The following is a 20,331-nucleotide window of genomic DNA, read 5'->3' as shown; positions in this document are numbered from 1 at the left end:
CTCATACATGTATTTTATATTACTGCATATACTATTCAGTTTTGTGCCTTTATGCATATTAGCATCACTGCTACTTTGTTGGTTGCTATGGGAAACAAGACTCTGAGTATGTTTTCCTTGGACCAGACTCTCCAGTTCATTTTGAGTCATGTAAGTGATCTGTAAAAGAGAATTCCCATTGTGCAGAAGAGTCTCTGAGGGTGCAGGCAGTGTACTCACCATGCAGGGCAGATGTTTCCCAAAACAAGGAGTTAGAAGCAAGTATGTATAGGTGAGTTTGGCTGTGTGTCAAGACCAGGGCAGGAGCTGGAGAGTGCATGGTGGAGCTGAACTCAACTGCGCTCATCCTCCACTGGTTCTTCCTGGACAATATTTGGAGCTCAGAATTTAGCTATTAAAATATGAGTGGAAAATCATATATAGCACAGTACTTGATCTTAAGTCTTAAAAATTGTTATTTCTAAACCAAATATATTCAAATGTATCACTTGTCCTTATTTAGTGATAAAATCAGGCTAGTTTGACAAACAAGCCATTGAGAACAAGATCTAAGCAGCCACAGCAGAAAAAATGTCTTCCATTGAGAAAACAAAACACTGCTGTATCATTCACTGAACTCAAAAACCAGCTAAAAGGAATTTTACCAAATTTTCTGTAAAAATGATTTTCTAAAAAAAATCAAGAAATTTCAATACAAAGCATGTTTCTGCTCTATAAAGTCATAGGGCCTCATGATTAAGATACTGGACTGGGACTCAGAAGATCAGGATTCAATATGTGACTCTACCACTGACTTCCTGGCTGACCTCAGATGTGTGATTTAATCTGCACCTCAGTTCCCCAGTTCTGAAAGGGGGATAATAACATTTCTACTTAGGGTCCTGGGGATAAATTAATATGACTTTCTAGATACTACATGGTCACCATATGAAAACTTAGCTATGCTTACATATTGAACTAACTCTAATGTTGCAAATGGGAACCTATAAGATAGCCCATTCAGTTGCCCTTACTGTCAGCTATTTGTTAGTCAATCATCCATTTTATATATATTCTCATGTACCACAAATTCCCCTTTTTTCTGGTTTGATAAGATCTCATGTTGATCTCACACTTAAGAAAAGGGAAGATCCTGAGTTGTTCCTATCAGATCAAACCTGTCATTATAAAGAACAATTTGAATATCTGTGTTTGATTATACCCACAATTTTCCCCCACAAGTTTTTGCACATGCAAAATTTTGGATTTATTGCTAGACATATAATGACAATTTGCACATGCAAATGCATCTTATGTGCCCAAGAATTAAGATAGGAATAAAACTGCGCTGAATAAATCTGCACTTGCCATTTCAGAGTTTGGTTTGAGTTAGTTTTCAAAATACAGTCCTGAATGAGCCTATAAGGTCCTAAAAGATTGCAGAGCACATTAAACTAGTAGTATTAGTGGACATAACTTATGACATATTTGTTACCTGCACTGTCTCATTGATACATCGTGGCAGTAGTGAGTTGGAGTTTCATGGTGTCTTTTATGTTGGTTTTTACTTTGTTAAATGGGTGCAATTGTTCTTTTCAATTCAAGGGTCACCTCTGTCGCAACAAATAGCATTATGTTTACTATGTTAAATTGCAGCTTACTCCATTTTGCACTCTTTGTGGAGACACTGGCCGTTTCCATTAGATAAACATGATAAAACATTAGGAAAGACAGCTGGGGAGGGGGAATAGCATAAATCTCTGTACATTCATTAGAAGGGTCAATATATTTACCTGACCCAGTTAGCTCTGTTCTTCTGGTATCCAGATGACTGAATCCTTTAGATATGGTTTAAAATGTATTGTCTAAAGTTAAAGGCCTTTTCTATTGCTGTTCTAATTTCTTATTTAAAAGGCATCTCAAAAAAGTTTATTTGGGAAGAACATGACTCCAAAAATGTTTTCCAACTATAAATGTTATGGAAGGAGGATTTATCTTGTCCCAGTTTCTGTTGTTCCCCAGAATATTTACAGGTATAAAAACAATCCCTGTATTTCTGTATTTTATAAATTAATCTAATGGAATGTTGTTAGATTATAATAAGAAAAGGAAGATAAATTCCTTTTCTAGTCACAGTCATAAAACAATGGTAAAGAATCACAGAAGGTCTGCTTTCTTCTAACACTGAAGAAGGAATTTTACTATAGTAAGGTAAAATATTATCTCACTTGGTCACTGATTCAAACCAAGCACTAGATTGGTAGTGTGCAAAATTTATTCCCGACTGTTGGCAGTTCAGTGACATTTGTGAAAGGACACAGTACCATTTCCTAGTGTGCAGGTATACACATTTAGAAAATCCACGGTCATCAACATTAATAGATTTTCTTAGCAGAGAAGCCAAGGTTCAGATCATACCAACAACAACATCAGTAAACATAACAAGGCAATCAGGTTTATTATGATCTTGAACAAGATCCACTGGAAGTGAATATGAAATGAGTCTTTGCATACTCTGGTCTGACTCCTTTGAGTCAGCTGTTGAAAGCTGTTTTTTTCCAGGCCAAATTCTGCTTCTACTGTTATAAGTGGGAATTTAAAGTGATGCTAATAAACTCTTGAGAGAATATACTTATGCTGCTGGAATTTAAAATAACCAAATATAATTTCCCTTGGCATTTTTTTTTGTGTGCAACACATCTACCCACAAATCCATAATAAAAATCTGCTAAAATGTCAAAGGAAAAGTTCTTAAAGACTGAACATTGTTATCTTCAGACATTATATGAATATTTTCTCCATGGCTCAGTGACATGCAAGATCATAATAGGTCTTTCTTAAATACACTGATTTATGCAGTACAACATATCACACCTACTGCCCTCAGAGGAACTGTATATCATTGAGTTCATTGCACAAGAACACTGGTCCTGGTTATCAGATATCCTTATAAAATTGCTGGTGCAAAATAGTTATACAGAGAAATTAACTAGATTTTTTATGCTGGGGAAAAAGCCAAAGTGATTGCTTGGTTACCTGGAAAAAAAATCTTTAGTTCAATACTGACAGATTTCAATAAAAGTTCAGGGCAATCTCAACTATACAGGGTCAGGTTTAAGAATATGATTCAGCATGTTCTTAACTTTGAAATATGGTGGGATTACTCATGTTTAAGGTTAATCACAGACTTAAATCCTTTGCTGGCTCAGTGCCTAAACATTTACACTTTTTAAAGCATGAGATTAAAAAAAAATCAGTAACTTTTTGGGGATGGGGGGAGGAAAGGGTTGAACACTTTTGTAACCCAAAAAACTAGACACGCTAAAAAAAAAAAATTAAAATTCCTCTGAGATGAGTCTGACCTTGTATGTCAAGTTTCAACTAAAAGTTTTATGATCAAATTATAAACCACCAAATCCAAGATTTATAATGGAAATGTTGAGTGACTCCACACTAAAGCAGCAGCAGATGATTCTCCTATAAAATTGTCTTAGTGATTTAGAAATAGGGCTTAATTTGGTTTTCTCGACATCTACAGTACATCAGAGTGAAGGATCCAGTTTTCTGTTTTCTACCACTTTAGTGGAATGTTTGGAATGAGACTGTCACAACCTGTAGCTTTCCCACACTGGGAGAAGACTAGGAAAGGAAGTCTGAGAATCACAATTCTTCCCCTAGCACAGTGTATGTAGGGGGGAATTTGCTACTGGCCAATACTACTATCAACTTTATTCCACTTCTAGGCTAGGTCAGCTAAGATGGCTGGTTTGTTGGGGCTGGGAGGAGCCATGACTGCATCTGTTCCCCAACACAGCTTGCACAAGGCGGGAGATAAGTAGAGTCTCTACAAATCCTGCTGTTCCACTGTAGGCTGAATATAAGTACAGGGAAGCTGCACAGTGGACTAAGAGGGTTCCTTAGACTCTCTTATACCCTTGTACACCCACCTATCAACAACCTTACCCTTCATTCATATTTTTTCTTGACTCTTTGTATATCTATAAGTACTATTTCTTGGTATAAAATACAAAACTGGATGATTCAGACTTATGAGTTGTTCTGGTGGTTATATAGACTTTGCCAGCATTTTGGAAAGTGTCCCGTTAATAAAAAATGACAGCTGTATATTATTGACTAGATGAAGGTTTTTGTGCCTTTATTTTTTCATTTTATTTCACCAATATCTATGCAGATGAAATGTAAAATATTCAGTGGGAGGTAGACTTTTTCTGCCTTCTTTCCAGTTGCTGATCAAGAAGTTAGAGTGAATTTTTGCTGGCAGCTTATTCAGAATTTTGAATAATTTAAATATCCCTCTATTCCAATCTCTAACATCTACATAAATTGGTAATGCAGTAGTTTAATAAAAAGTAGTGTTAGCAAATAAAATACAAGTTTAAAAAATCTGACCCAAACAAGTAAACTGTAAAGTGAAATGAGAAATGAGTCCAGTCATTTCAGTAATGAGTTTATACCTAATCTAGTATTTACTTTGTAGTTTTCATGCAACTTGTCAAAAAATTTCCGAACAAAACAGGTCCTTGTCAGAAAACAACAATTAATTGAACCTCAAATCATTTCACAGAAATGTGTGTGGTTTGATGAACTTCTGACAAGCCACAGGGAGGGTTCTGACAGAACCCTGCCTGATTTCCTACCAGCTCACCTGGCAGGCTACTAGGTAGCCTGGGCTTCTCGGGTACATGACAGCCCCACCATGCAGGCTACCTCAGGATCAGAGGCCCAGGGACTTCCAAATTCTCAGACAGAGCCAGGATGAGGTCTCTCAGGGCTTCTTGGATCTCTGTTCCCTGGAGACACGTCCAGCTTCCCTGACTATAGTGAACTCCCTAGTCTACTCCTGGGGAGTTAAGGATAGCTCAGGGAGTTCCAGGGAGCCAACTGCTCCATGTCCCTTTAGGGAAAAAAATGAATTTAAATGGTTTGATTTTTCCAAGATTAAAAATTTTGGAATTTCTTTTTCACAGGAAATTTTGAAATGTAATGTTTTCATCCCAAATCGAAACAAAACCTTTCAACGTGCTGGGATTTCTGAGTTTCAACAACTTCACTTGAGTCTCATTGTTACCTTGAAAATAGATTTTTATGCTGCAAAAAGGTTATATTCTGATACCCTGGTAATTATGATGGAGAGTTTTCACTTAATGAGTAGCTTTGCATTGACTTCAGTGGGACTACTTGTGGAGCAAGGTGTTATTCAACAAGAACAAGGATATCAAAATCTGGCAACAAAAATCTTGTGATAAAATGCTAAGAGTCCCATAAGACTGGATGGTTCAGAGCAGTGTTTCCCAAACTTGGGATGCCACTTGTTTAGGGAAAGCTCCTGGCAGGCTGGGCCGGTTTGTTTACCTGGAAACAGCGTGGGCCGAGGGACATGCTGGCCACCCTTTCAGCAGCTCCCATTGGCCTGGGGCAGCATGCGGCAGGTAAACAAACCAGCCCGGCTTGCCAGGGGTTTTCCCTAAACAAGCGGCTAAACAAGTTTGGGAAACACTGGTTCAGAGGATACCAGTGATGGGATGCACACTGCTTTTTATCTCTGTTCCATATCTGAATCTGGCTAGTGTAAGGAGAGGCTTACTTTGGCTAGATATCCACCAGTTTGGAAGCTCCTCTGAACTATCTTGAGGCCCACCTTTCTCGTTACCTCCTCTAGGAGGGCCAGGCCTCACCTCTACAGACAGACTCAGATATAAGGTGAACTCTCATGAGAGGGACAGTAGCTTGCCTTTTGTCTGCCCATGAGAAGATGGGAATATTTTGTTTTCCAGGGCTTTCACCATGACACCTTTCATGATTATTACATTACTGTAAAAAAAAGTATGAAATGGGAACTGTGTCATCCAACTGGCAAAACAGTACATTACAGTTGCAATTCACATGACATTTTGTAATGTCTGTAAAAGGCTCACCTCAACAGCATTAAATAATTTCACTACAAGCGTTTTGGAAAACTGATATAACATCATGCGCTACAGCATTTTGGCAGAAGTATATTTGTTTATATAAGAGCAGGCAATTCCTTATTGACAAATCACATCTGTGACACTGACAAGACTGGTCAACTTGTGTGTGACCCATAACATCTTAACCCGAGGCATTGAAATGTAATCAAGAAAATCTACTTGTATGTGAATTTCTACAAAATGTTCTAGACCAGCAACCATTAACCCATTTATTTGTAGTTGTAGAGATCAAGGGTAGATGCTAAGTATACTTGCATGTGTTTGTTAAACTTCTAACAAGATACAGGTAGAGTGCTCTAATTAGCTTGTAGATGCTAATCCTGTTCCTGTCTCATAATAATTCATTACTGTATTCTATGGAGTCAACAGATAAAAGATGCAAGTTACTACAGGAACTAATATTATTTACATTGTCTTCAGCTTAATTATCTATTCTATAATGAACTGCCTTGATAGTTTGAATGGCTAATTGCCTTATGTGAATGGATGCAGCTAGTTTACCTCTATATGCATAGGAAATAGATTAGCTTCAAACAAAAATATACATGGTCTATTCTTCATCCAGGGAAGGTCTTGCTGTGATAGTTTCTGTCAATAGGCTTATCAGTTTGCTAGAAGACTATAAAGAAAAGCCCTGGGCCTGATCCTGCCATCTCAGGTCTGCTTTTTATTTATTTATTTATTTATTTGTACAGAGAAGATCTAAGCCACAAAACTGAGGTCCCCATGTTTGCTGTGGGTTTACCCTGGAATTCTCATAGAAGAATTTGAACAAACTCCACCTGGACTCCCTATTGGACTATATAACTTTTTTAATTGACTCCAGAAAGACTTGTACAAATCAGCAGTCTCACCATCTTTTCTATGAATCTGACCTAAGGACTTTTTACACGTGTATGTATATTGATCTCAACCACTGCAAATGTCTTCCTTCTTTTTCCTTTTATTATTAAAACTTTTAATTTTAGTTACTAAGGGATTGGCATCTGCCTGATTACTGGGTAAGATCTAAAACTCATATTGACCTGGGGATCAGTGTTGTTGTATCCTTGGGGCAGCCGGTGTAGGAAGCAATCACTTGAGGCCAGAGAGCAGACAGCTAACCAAAACCTCCATTTTATTTACAGAGACAGAGAGCTCACTCAGCCGGTTGAAACCGGCTGAGCTATCCCTTAATAGTCTAACTCAGTTGCCATAGTAACAAAACCCATGACAACCAAATACACAACATATTCCTCCCCCCCTAATAAGAACATCCCCTAAATAAAACACACACTAAACTAGAGAAGGAGGGTAGACTGCCTCCATTCCCGGCTAAACCCTGGGGATTATTTTGCCCCATAACCGTGGGTTCGCCCTAACTAAAGATCCAGCCGATGAGGAGGCCTTCTGTCTCTAGGTGGATTACGGCGAACTTCTGGTGTTGTTGCACCCGAAAGTACTAGGGGCTCAGGGTCCGCAGCACGAATAGGTGAGGAGGTGGTATCAGCTCGTGCTGGGCAAAGGGGTATCTCAGCTGCTGGCAGTAATGGAGGAGAACAGTCAGGAACAGGTGACTCATGATTCGGTGTCTCACCAGGAGGGGTGAAGTCAGACCCCTCAACTGCAGATGGGTCCTGAAGACTGGCATGACCTGGCAACAGCTGATCTACATGTCGCCGCCAGGTAAGATTCTCTGCAGTCCGGACTGTATAGGAAACAGGTCCTGTTTGAGTGATGACTGTGGCCGGGACCCATTTAGCTCTGGAAGTATAATTCTGAGCCAAAACTGGCTGCCCTGGGCTAAAGGTTCGGTCTTTTGCTCTGGGTGCCTGTCTGATGACTTGATATTGCTGCTGATGTTGCACAGTTTGTCTGGGATCAGAAGGTTTCAGCAGATCAAAGCAAGTGCGCAGCTGTCGTCCCATCATTAGAAAGGCTGGGGAAGCCTGGGTCGTAGCATGAGGTGTGTTTCTATAGGAAAGTAAGAAGGTATCCAGATGCTTTTGAATGGAGTGTTGTCCCTTTGCTGATTTCAAAGCATTTTTCATTGTCTGCACAAATCTTTCAGCTAATCCGTTGGTGGACAGATGATATGGTGCTGACGTGATGTGGTGTATCCCATTTGCCTTCATAAAATTTTGAAACTCCTGAGAGACGAACTGCGGTCCGTTGTCGCTCACAAGTTGTTCTGGCAGACCAAAACGACTAAAGAGTCCTCGTAGTTTTTGGATAGTACTCTCTGCAGTAGTGGACTGCATTATAGAGACTTCTGACCATTTAGAATGGGCATCTACTGCCACCAAGAACATGCTTCCTTCAAGGGGGCCAGCAAAGTCAACGTGAATATGTTGCCACGGGTTTTCAGGCCAGTCCCATGGGTGTAGGGGTGCCCACTGGGGTGCATTTCTTACACCCTGACATGACATACAAGCTTTTGCCTTCTCTTCAATAGCACTGTCCAATCTAGGCCACCAAAAATAGCTTCGTGCAATTTCCTTCATGCGCACTATTCCACAGTGACCGGAATGTAGCTGTTCTAACATCTGTGATCTCAGGGGTGGTGGAATAATGACACGCCTCCCCCACAACAAACAACCAGATTGGACCGATAACTCTGTCCGCCTGGACATGTAGGGAACAAGGTCGGGTGAGACCGGAGAGGTTTGTCGAGATTTTCCATGCATCACCAGGTCCATAACTTGGGATAATACTGGGTCAACGCGGTTGCCTTCTTTATCTGAGCAGCTGTGTTGGGTGTATTCTCTTCCTGTTCATAGTATAAGATTTCCTTTTGGGTTCTATCTTGATGTTTGACCGGTAAAGGCAACCTTGAGAGGCCATCTGCATTGCCGTGCAGAGTGGATTTCTGATATTTGATTTCATATGTGTGTGCAGAAAGTATCAATGCCCAACGTTGCATACGACTAGCAGCTAATGGGGGAATGCCTGTGTAGGGTCCAAAAATTGATGTCAGAGGTCGATGGTCTGTAAGAAGAGTAAACTTTCGCCCAAACAGGTACTGATGAAACTTCCTAATTCCAAAAACAATTCCTAATGCCTCACGTTCGATTTGGGTGTAGTTAGTTTCTGCTTTGCTTAGAGTGCGTGAAGCAAAAGCAATAGGTCTTTCTTCTCCCGAAGGCATAATGTGTGACACGACCGCTCCCACTCCATAAGGGGAAGCATCACAGGCCAATTGCAGGGGTAAGGATGGATCAAAGTGCGTTAGAACTTCAGAATTTAACAATGCATCCTTAGCTTTGTTAAATGCAACATCACAGGCTTCAGTCCACTTCCAGGCCTTGTTCTGCCCAAGGAGCTCATGAAGTGGTTTTAGCAGTGTGGCTAACTGTGAGATGAACTTTCCATAATAGTTCAGTAGTCCTAGAAATGAGCGTAGCTGGCTTACATTTCGAGGTGGGGGAGCCTCCACAATAGCTTTAACTTTTGCAGGGGCCTTATGAAGACCTGCAGAATCGATGATGTGTCCCAAATATTCAACAGAGGGCTTGAAGAATTCACACTTGTCTTTGCAAACTCGTAGGCCATACTCTTCCAGTCTTTGTAGGGTAGCCTCTAAATTCTTTAAGTGATCCTCTTCATTTCTTCCAGTGACCAGGATATCATCCAGATAGCACTGAACTCCTGACAAGCCACACAAGATCTGGTCCATAGCCCTCTGGAACAGGGCAGGAGCCGATGTGATTCCGAAGGGTAGGCGACAGTATCGATAAAGCCCCTTATGAGTCACAATAGTCAACAGCTCTTGGGACTTTTCATCGACGTGCATCTGTAAATATGCTTGACTCAGATCAATCTTACTGAACTTTTGTCCCCCAGCCAGGCCTGCGAAGAGGTCATCGATGCGGGGAAGTGGGTATTGCTCTGCACACAACACTGGGTTGACAGTGACTTTAAAATCACCACAAATCCAGAGAGAGCCATCTTTCTTCACTATTGGAATGATAGGAGTGGCCCATGAGCTATGGGTAACTGGTATTAGGACTCCATTGGTGACCAGGTGCTCCAGGTCTGCTTCAACTTTTGGCCTGATGGCATATGGCACAGTTCGGGGTTTCAGATATTTTGGTGGACTGCCAGGTTTAATGTTCAATGTCACAGTGATTCCCTTCATACTTCCCAAATCATCTCCAAAAACAGCAGCATGTTTCCTTAGTATAGGGGTTAGACTGGTTTCTTCTTTAGTCATCTGGTGCACTTCTGCCCAGTTCAGCTGAATCTTCCCAAGCCAAGACCTACCCATTAAGGCTGGGTAGTCACCTCTCACCACAAACAGTGGCAATTTAGCCGCCTGTCCATTGAGCTCCACCTTAACATCAATAGTGCCCAACATGGGCACAGCTTCACCTGTATACGTCTTCAGAACAGTTTTTGTTGCCTTAAGCGGAAGATGCTGTAGCTTTTCCTTATACACAGTCTCCGGAACCAGCGAGACAGCTGCACCGGTGTCTAGTTCCATGCGTATAGGTTTGCCCTCCAATAAGGGGGTTACCCAGTATTCATGTGAGCCCGCTGCCAAAGACAAAACATGCAGTGGCACTTCCTCTTGTGAGGAGGTGTCACCTTGATCATCCTGGGTCTGCTCTAGGGTATGCAAGGTTCCTCTTTTTGTCGGCCAGACCACAGGCCTCTTTTTCTTTTGTTTACAAGCATACTCAATGTGTCCCTTTTTGCCACAGTGTCGACACACCAGGTCCTTACACCAGCATTCTTATGCTTGGTGACCCAACTTACCACAGCGGTAACATTCTTGACTCTGCACCGTTTTGTGGGTCAGTTCTTGTGACACTTTTTGCACCCTAGGGGATGCACCGATGTATTGTGCCTCCCTTGTAGCCAGTTCCATGGAGACAGCAATATCAACAGCCTTCTGTAATGTAAGCTGAGCCTCTGTCAGTAGGCGCTTCCATATAGCTTCACTGCAGAGGCCACACACTAACCTGTCACGCAGGGCATCATTTAACATCTCTTTAAATTCACAGTGTTCTGCTAGCTTTTTTAAAATGGCTAAAATTGTACAACTGTTTTATCTTCCTTTTGGTCTCTTTTGTGGAACCTATATCTTTCAGCAATTACCAGTGGTTTTGGGGAGAAATGAGACCCCAGGATTTCCACAATGTCACTGTAAGATTTAGTCTCAGGCTTAACAGGGTGTAGTAAGCTGCATAGCAGAGAGTAGGTTTTAGCCCCTACAACAGTTAAGAATATTGGCACCTTCTTCGCTTCTGTAATGTCATTTGCAATACCAAAAAGCTCAAAACGCTCAGTATACACATGCCACTGCTCTGTATTCTCATCAAAAGGCTCCAGGGGCCTGGTCAGAGTAGCCATGATTTTTAGTTTCACTTTCACAGTCAGTACAACAAGCAGCTTTTTTTCTTTGTTTGGTCTTTACCTTGACTTCTACTTCCTTCTGTTACTGGAGCAGCACCAGGATCCCATCCTCGTCGCCAGTGTTGTATCCTTGGGGCAGCCGGTGTAGGAAGCAATCACTTGAGGCCAGAGAGCAGACAGCTAACCAAAACCTCCATTTTATTTATAGAGACAGAGAGCTCACTCAGCCGGTTGAAACCGGCTGAGCTATCCCTTAATGGTCTAACTCAGTTGCCATAGTAATAAAACCCATGACAACCAAATACACAACAAGTGTCAAGTCCTTTGGGACTGGTGGACCTAACATATGGTGAATCTGGCTTTCAGTAACCACTCATTATATTAGACTTGGATGTTTAGACAGAAATCAGGGGCTGGGATGCTTAAAAGGAACTGGATTTGGTTTTTGATAACCAGAGTGGTATTATCTAATTATAGAATAAACCATCAGTTTTGGGGATTGCCTGCCTTACAGTTTGCCCTGAGTAAGCACACTCATTGTGGCCCCATGAGGCACCCAATCACAATACTATAGAGGTCTTCTCTGCAATATGCAGGTCAGAACGCTAAAATGCTTTTCACACTGTTAGTACAGTGAACACTCCAGAAAGCTATAGAAGCTATCTGTGGCACCCAGCTGTGCTCACATTGAATATCAGATATCAGCAGTACTATTAGCAGCTATAAAACTCTTTATTCCTTTAATACTAATTACGTCCTTTTGGATCAGAATTGTCCAATTGTCAGTGATCCATGAACTATGTTTAGACTTGGAAGGATTAGATTTTATCAATAAATATTAGTAAACATCAATTTCACCATACACACACGAACCAACAAAAATATTTCCATTGATAATAATCAAAATTTACAGATAGGCAAAATAAGAAAAATTCTGCTTGAGAGTTTGATTTACAGATATTTTTACTTTGTATATTTTGACATGTGACATTGTTCAAACACCAGTCGTCAATTATAAAGCTTTATCTTTTTGAATCTCAGCATTCTACTGTCATTAAATATTCATAGTCTGCTTCCTTTCCCCATAATTTCCCACAACTGTGAACATTTAAATCAATAAAAATAATTTTTAAAATGTTTTAAGCCCCATATCATGGGTAACTGAAAATTTACAATCAATAAAACAAATATTAAAATAAACATCAATAGTATCCATCAAAATTCTAAAAAAATAGGCTAAACAGAATTTGATTTGGAAGTATGTTCCATATATTGATTTGAACCACAAACACACATCCCAGCATGGCGTTAAGGGGCACTATTTCCAAAGGTGTTTTTTTGTTTGTTTTGTTGTTTTTGTTTTTAATAAGACTACATCCAAAGGTTGTTATCGTTATGAAGGGCCCACTTTTCAGAGATGCCAAGCACTTGCAGTTGGGGGTACTCAACACTTAAAAAAAGCAGGTCCTAAATCTCTTATGAAAAAAATAATTAAAAATTAGCACAGGTTAATTTCCCAAATTCCATTTTGGAGAATATTCTGCCTACTTGCTCCACCAGTAATTTGAAAGACTGCTGCTTTTGCATCAGCCTAACAATTTAAGGGTGCTGAACCAGCATCATTACTAAGACCTGTGCCTTGACCAAGACCAGCAAATTGGAGAGCCTTACTCAGTAACTCTCAGAGAGACTTGGACTTTGACATCAAATCAGCAAGTCAGACAGACAGAACTAGAGATCACAAATATCTGTCTTAAAATCAGCCTTGTGATCTGGATGGATTCCAGACAAACCAGCTAAACTGTGACATGCAGTTCCCCTGAAATTCTGACATGTATTCACCTTCTGTGGTCTACCAAGGACAAGAATTAAAGGTTTCCAGCTCCCAGACTTGTGTTTCGCTCCCTCCTGACCAGGTTTTTTTTTCCCCCAGACTGCACAGTTCCCTGCTTTACAACTACAATAGCCCTACCAAGCCAGACTGCTTAAAACAGGCCAGTGTCTGCACTTTGCTTTCTCTCCAAATTCTATGAGCAGGCTGTCATTGCCCACCATTGCTAGCTATTGCACAATTCTTTCTAACCAAGCATATTTCTTCAGGAGAAATCATCACAAAAGCAATAAAATAACCTGCTGCGTGCTAAAAAGCTTATCAGAAGCTTATCAGAAGTCACCCCCAACTCCAACTCCAATCTCAGTCTCTGCTAGGTGCCAGTCCTTCCAAACCCACAACTAGGTTTTCCCTGGGGTTACAAGTTCATAATTGTCTCAGATTCAGAACCAGAGAGTTCATCTGTTTCTTAATACAGTTTTGGGTCTTTGATCTCCAGTCTCCAGGAACAGGTAATCAGCAGACAAAGATCCTTTCCTCAGGGCATAGCTTCAAAAGGAAGGGCCTGAGATGGTGAATTTGCACTAACTTCCCACTCGGTATTCCCCGGGAAATATACTTAAAACTTCTTTCCCCAAAGTCCACTCTTGTCTGGCACATTTTCAGTACAGTCCTTTGAATTCCCAGGCCTCACATCAAATCTCCCTCTTAGAGAGATTACTTACAATCCAAGCCCACAATAATTCATAAACTTTACATTCAATACAAATATGCTTCCCCTCAGCCCTGAAGTATATTGCAGGAAATTGCCATTCTGCTGCATAAGTAGTTTAGAAAAATGTCTCAGAACCCTGGACCACAATAAATCCAAACTGGAAATGCTGAGTCAGTGATATCAAAGGTGTAGGCCTTAGACCACTAAGCCAGAGGACTCATGGAGCTGTGCTTTGACTTCACATGGGACAGCTGGGAGGCCAATGAGCTCACAAAGTCCTCTGCCCTCAGACCAGCAAGTTGGTGATACTCAGCTAGTACAGAAAACTGTTCTTTCATACCAGATCAGTCTAGCTTTCCTAGGACAGCTAGCTAGAAGTCCCAAGTAGAGTTACTAAAAAAATTACAACTTCAAATATTGAATTTTTTTCAACCAACTCCAGTTTCAAGCCAGTAAATTCACCTGAGTTTTTATATCAGCCCATCAAGTTTGATGTTACAAGGTCTGCACCTCTCCTAGGCCAATCCTTTGACATCAGCTTAAAAAAAAAGGTGGGGGGGCATAGCTGTGTGGCCTCTCAGAGGCCTGTGTAGTATTTTCAGCCCAGGAAGTTGGAAGTCCTGATTAAGATACTTCATGAAAACATGTTCTTTGATATCATCACCAGAAGGCAGAGGTGCGATCAAGTAACCCAAAGGTAAAGTCAGCCCAGCAAGCTACGGATGCCTAGCCAGTGACCAACAGTGGATTGTTATTTAGTATCAAGCCCAGTAAACTAGAAGTTATTTTTATTATTACTGCAGCATTTAGGGAAGTGCTGTTCCAGTAACCTCAGGGGCTTGCCACTTATCACTTCTCACCTTTGCAAACAAGATGAAGGTACTGAGCCACTGAACTCAGAGGGGGTGATACCTGGCTACCTGCTAGCCAGCTATAGATGCTGTATCTGAGTTCAGAGGCCTACAGCTTGTCATCAGCCCAGAAATCTTGAGAGGCTGAGCAGGTCTTAAGAAATAGGGGACACAGTGCCACTTCTGTTAAAAACCAGGTACACTTTGAATAAATCTGGGAAACTAGGAACAGCGTAATGTCTAGTATGAACATAAGTTTGTAGTCTGCTACACGCAGACTCGCTCCAGAGACTAAGCAGCAATAGATTTTGACACCTCTTCTAATTGGTTCTCCCTGCTGAGCTTCACCTCTATCTTGTCTATAGAGGAAAATAAGGAGAACATTAAAGAAAACAAATCTTGCAAGGAAAAGAACAGATGATCCTTGAAGTGTAACTAATTAGAAAACAAGGGGTTATTGTGGAAGATACTAGTCTATATGGAATTCTAAGGTCCCTACACTGTGTGTGTGTTTAAAGTGTGCAATGTGTTCTCCACAAATTACTTCACTAACTGAAAAAAAGGGAATGCATGTCTTAGAACTAGTGTTTTGTCCCTATCCATAAAGGAGAGAGAGAATGTTTTTGATTCTCAATTTGTTTACATTCATGTGCTTACTGGAAAGGTAAAGTTTTTACAAATTCTATTTTTGCCAAATTATGTGTTTCATAAAAATAACGTCTGTACTGGATATTCATTGAATCCAATTATAAAGTGAAACTTTGGCAACTGAGTATTATGTATGACAGTTCTTTTATACCATCTGTGCTTATCTGTAGATAATCCGAAAGCATTTCTACGTTGCTTCTTTGAATGGGATTCTGAAGACATTTCAAGAAATATTGTATTTGATAACCATGTAGTCTAGCCTAAATCAGGGATCGGCAACCTTTCAGAAGTGGTGTGCTGAATCTTCATTTATTCACTCTAATTTAAGGTTTTGCGTGCCAGTAATACATTTTAACATTTTTAGAAGGTCTCTTTCTATAAGTTATAATATATAACTAAACTATTGTTGTATGTAAAATAAATAAGGCTTTTAAAATGTTTAAGAAGCTTCATTTAAAATTAAATTAAAATGCAGAGCCCCCCGGACCGGTGGCCAGGACCTGGGCAGTGTGAGTGCCACTGAAAATCAGCTCTCATGCCTCCTTCGGCACCTGTGCCATAGGTTGCCTACAATCACTGCCAAAACAGCTGCTGTCTATAAAATGGAACAAACTTGAAGATGTTGCTCAGCTTCAGGCTCTTCTTCAAATGTGGTCAAAACTGCCTCCTAGAGAAGCATTAGAGTTGCTGGATTTCAGCACCCTTCGGCACCCTATGCCTGTGCCATAGGGTGCCATAGATTGCTACCATTTAGGCCTACCCCTGGCCTAAATGGTAGCAATCACAATACATTTGAAGGTTGCAGAACTGAATTGTGTTCAAGGGAGTTCTTCCCCTGCAGGGGCCATTGAACAATGCCAAGTTCCTATTGAGACATTTCCTCCCTGAAGGTGGGGTGAATATTAAGGCTACATGAGTGTAGTTAAGATGGCATAAGTGTTTCCATTCTAATTGCCCACTTTGTGTACATTTCCTAAATGTTCTGGACAGATTGAAGTTTGCCATGCCTAATCTTTCCTACATCTGACTTTTTTCCCCCTAAAGTTTTAACAAAACTAGTTCCATCACTTTGTAGTAAAATGGGTGGGGGGAACTTTTGTCATTATAAAAAAATGTTCCCTTTAAGGACCTGACCCTGGACTTTTAAACAGTACAACTGAAGAAAACCTCTATGTGCAAGAAAGCATTGCTGTCACAGAATTTATGCAAAAACAACAGGAGTATTTCTGGCATCTTAGGGTATGTCTACACTACAAGAGTAGTTCGATTTAACTTAGGTCAAATTTGTGGATTCGACCTTATGAATTCGAATTTGTGTATCCACACTAAGGACACTAATTCGACTTTGTGAGTCCACACTAATGGGGCAAGCGTCGACATTGGAAGCGGTGCATTCTGGGCAGCTATCCCACCGTTCCCGCAGTCCCCGCTTCCCATTGGAATGCTGGATAGAGCCCCCAATGGCTGCTGGGGGAAAAATGTGTCGAGGGTGGTTTTGGGTAACTGTCGTCATTCAACCGTCACTCCCGCCCTCCCTCCCTGAAAGCACCGGCGGGAAATCTGTTCGCGCACTTTTCTGGTCAGTGACAGCGCGGACGCCACAGCACTGCGAGCATGGAGCCCGCTGCGATCATCGCTGCACTTATGGCCGTTGTCAACTCCTCGCACCTTATCGTCCACCTCTTCCACAGTCAGCTGCTGAGAAATCGGGCGAGGAGGCTCCGGCTGCGCGGTGAGGACATGAAGTGTCAGAGTGGCACAGACCTCTCACAAAGCACGGGATCCCACGCCACGGAGATCATGGTGGCAATGGGTCACGTTCATGCTCTGGAACAGCGATTCTGGGCCCGGGAAACAAGCACGGACTGGTGGGACCGCATAGTGCTGCAGGTCTGGGATGAATCACAGTGGCTGCGAAACTTCAGGATGCGTAAGGGCACTTTCCTTGAACTGTGTGACTTGCTGGCCCCTGCCCTGAAGCGCCAGGACACCTGGATGCGAGCAGCCCTGACTGTGCAGAAGTGAGTGGCCATAACCCTCTGGAAACTTGCCACGCCAGACAGCTACCGGTCAGTAGCGAACCACTTTGGCGTGGGCAAATCTACCATGGGGGTTGCTGTGATGCAAGTAGCCAACGCAATCGTTGACCTACTGCTCTCAAAGGTAGTGACCCTGGGAAACGTCCAGGTCGTCATAGATGGCTTCGCCGCGATGGGATTCCCAAACTGCGGTGTGGCTATAGATGGGACTCACATCCCTATCCTGGGACCAGCCCACCAGGCCAGCCAATATATTAACAGAAAGGGCTACTTTTCAATGGTGCTGCAAGCACTAGTGGACCATAGGGACATAAGAACATAAGAAAGGCCGTACCGGGTCAGACCAAAGGTCCATCTAGCCCAGTATCTGTCTACCGACAGTGGCCAATGCCAGGTGCCCCTGAGGGAGTGAACCTAACAGGCAATGATCAAGTGATCTCTCTCCTGCCATCCATCTCCATCCTCTGACGAACAAAGGCTAGGGATACCATTCTTACCCATCCTGGTTAATAGCCATTTATGGACTTAGCCACCATGAATTTATCCAGTCCCCTTTTAAACATTGTTATAGTCCTAGCCTTCACAACCTCCTCAGGTAAGGGGTTCCACATGTTGACTGTGCGCTGCGTGAAGAAGAACTTCCTTTTATTTGTTTTAAACCTGCTGCCTATTAATTTCATTTGGTGACCCCTAGTTCTTGTATTATGGGAATAAGTAAATAACTTTTCCTTATCCACTTTCACAACATCACTCATGATTTTATATACCTCTATCATGTCCCCCCTTAGTCTTCTCTTTTCCAAACTGAAGAGTCCTAGCCTCTTTAATCTTTCCTCATATGAGACCCTCTCTAAACCCCTAATCATTTTAGTTGCTCTTTTCTGAACCTTTTCTAGTGCTCGAATATCTTTTTTGAGGTGAGGAGACCACATCTGTACACAGTATTCGAGATGTGGGCATACCATGAATTTATATAAGGGCAATAATATATTCTCAGTCTTATTCTCTATCCCCTTTTTAATGATTCCTAACATCCTGTTTGCTTTTTTGACCGCCTCTGCACACTGTGTGGACATATTCAGAGAACTATCCACGATAACTCTAAGATCTTTTTCCTGACTCATTGTAGCTAAATTAGCCCCCATCATGTTGTATGTATAGTTGGGGTTATTTTTTTCAATGTGCATTACTTTACATTTATCCACATTAAATTTCATTTGCCATTTTGTTGCCCTATCACTTAGTTTTGTGAGATCTTTTTGAAGTTCTTCACAATCTGCTTTGGTCTTAACTATCTTGAGCAGTTTAGTATCATCTGCAAACTTTGCCACCTCACTGTTTACCCCTTTCTCCAGATCATTTATGAATAAATTGAATAGGATTGATCCTAGGACTGACCCTTGGGGAACACCACTAGTTACCCCTCTCCATTCTGAGAATTTACCATTTATTCCTACGCTTTGTTCCCTATCCTTTAACCATCCTTTAAGCATCCCTGTATGCTTACCCTCTGCAGCCTCCACCACGTGGCTGTTAAATGACGCTTATTGTTATGCAAAGGAAAAGTGAAGCATTCCCAATAGTAACATTACACTAATTCCCCTAATTAGATGCAGCAGTCGCCGAGTGAGATCACCCTGAAGCGGGTCACTAAGACAGACAGAGAGCGCATGCTGCGTGAAACCCTGCACAAACCAGTGCCCTATGCTGCCATGCTCGTGGAGGCAATGCTCCCGGAGTACCTGAGGATAGCCTGGCGCGGAAGAGTGTGCTTCCACAGAGCACCCAATAAGTCACCTCTCCCCAGGAACCTCCTGCGGAGGCTTTTCGAGTACCTCTACGAGAGCTTCGTGGAACTGTCCCAAGAGGATTTCTGTTCGATCCCCATATGCATTGACCTTCTTTTCTTATAGTTTTTATTCCTGTTTTTTAAAAAATAAATGTTTACATGTTTATAGCACTTACCGACTGATCCTTCCCCTGATTCAGAGTCTGGGTTAACGGCCGGGGAGGTTTGGTAGGGTATCTCTGTGAGGGTGATGAAGAGATCCTGGCTGTCGGGGAAATCAGTATTGTAAGCGCTGTCGCCTGCCTTGTCCTCCACAAACCCTTCCTCATCTTCCCCATCCGCGAACATCGCCGAGAAACTGCCCGTCGACACTATCCCATCCTCAGAGTCCATGGTCACTGGTGGGGCAGTGGTGGCAGACCCACCAAGAATGGCATGCAGTGCCTCGTAGAAGCGGCATGTCTGGGGCTGGGCTCCGGAGCGTCCGTTTGCCGGTTTGATTTTTTGGTAGCCTTGTCTCAGGTCCTTGATTTTCACGCGGCACTGCGTTGCATCCCGGCTGTATCCTCTGAGTGCCATGGCTTTGGAGACCTTCTCGTAGGTCTTTGCATTCCGTTTTTTGGAGCGCAGCTCCGAAAGCACAGACTGATCGCCCCACACAGCGATCAGATCCAAGACTTCCCGGTCAGTCCATGCTGGGGCCCTCTTTCTACTCTGAGATTGCATGGACCCCTCTGCTGGAGAGCTCTGCATCGTTGCCGGTGCTGCTGAGCTCGCCCCGATGTCCAACCAGGAATTGAGATTCAAACTGGCCAGACAGGAAAAGGAATTCAAATTTTCCCGGGGCTTTTCCTGTATGGCTGGTCAGAACATCTGAGCTCGGACTGCTGTCCAGAGCGTCAACACAGTGGTGCACTGTGGGATAGCTCCCGGAGCTACTAAGGTCGATTTCCGTCCACACATAGGCTAACTCGACATAGCCATGTCGAATTTAGCGCTACTCCCCTCGTCGGGGTGGAGTACCGAATTCGAACTAAAGAGCCCTCTAGGTCAAACTAATTAGCTTCCTGGTGTGGACGGTTGCACGGTTAAATCGAATTAACGCTGCTAAATTCGACATAAACTCCTAGTGTAGACCAGGCCTAAAACCCA

At 42.2% G+C, this 20,331-nt stretch overlaps 1 long non-coding RNA gene across 1 annotated transcript in view; it reads right to left on the bottom strand.

Moving 5' to 3' along the window:
* LOC120398819 overlaps positions 1-20,331 on the bottom strand; it is a 92,177-nt gene that overhangs the window by 8,721 nt on the left and 63,125 nt on the right. Inside the window, exon 5 of the long non-coding RNA XR_005594726.1 lies at positions 220-391. This is a non-coding gene — a long non-coding RNA (uncharacterized LOC120398819). The remainder of the gene's footprint in view (positions 1-219; positions 392-20,331) is intronic.

The sequence above is a fragment of the Mauremys reevesii genome, linkage group 2 (assembly GCF_016161935.1).
Source record: "Mauremys reevesii isolate NIE-2019 linkage group 2, ASM1616193v1, whole genome shotgun sequence".
NCBI classification, from domain to species: domain Eukaryota; kingdom Metazoa; phylum Chordata; order Testudines; family Geoemydidae; genus Mauremys; species Mauremys reevesii.
This window is presented reverse-complemented; position numbering and strand designations above follow the sequence as displayed.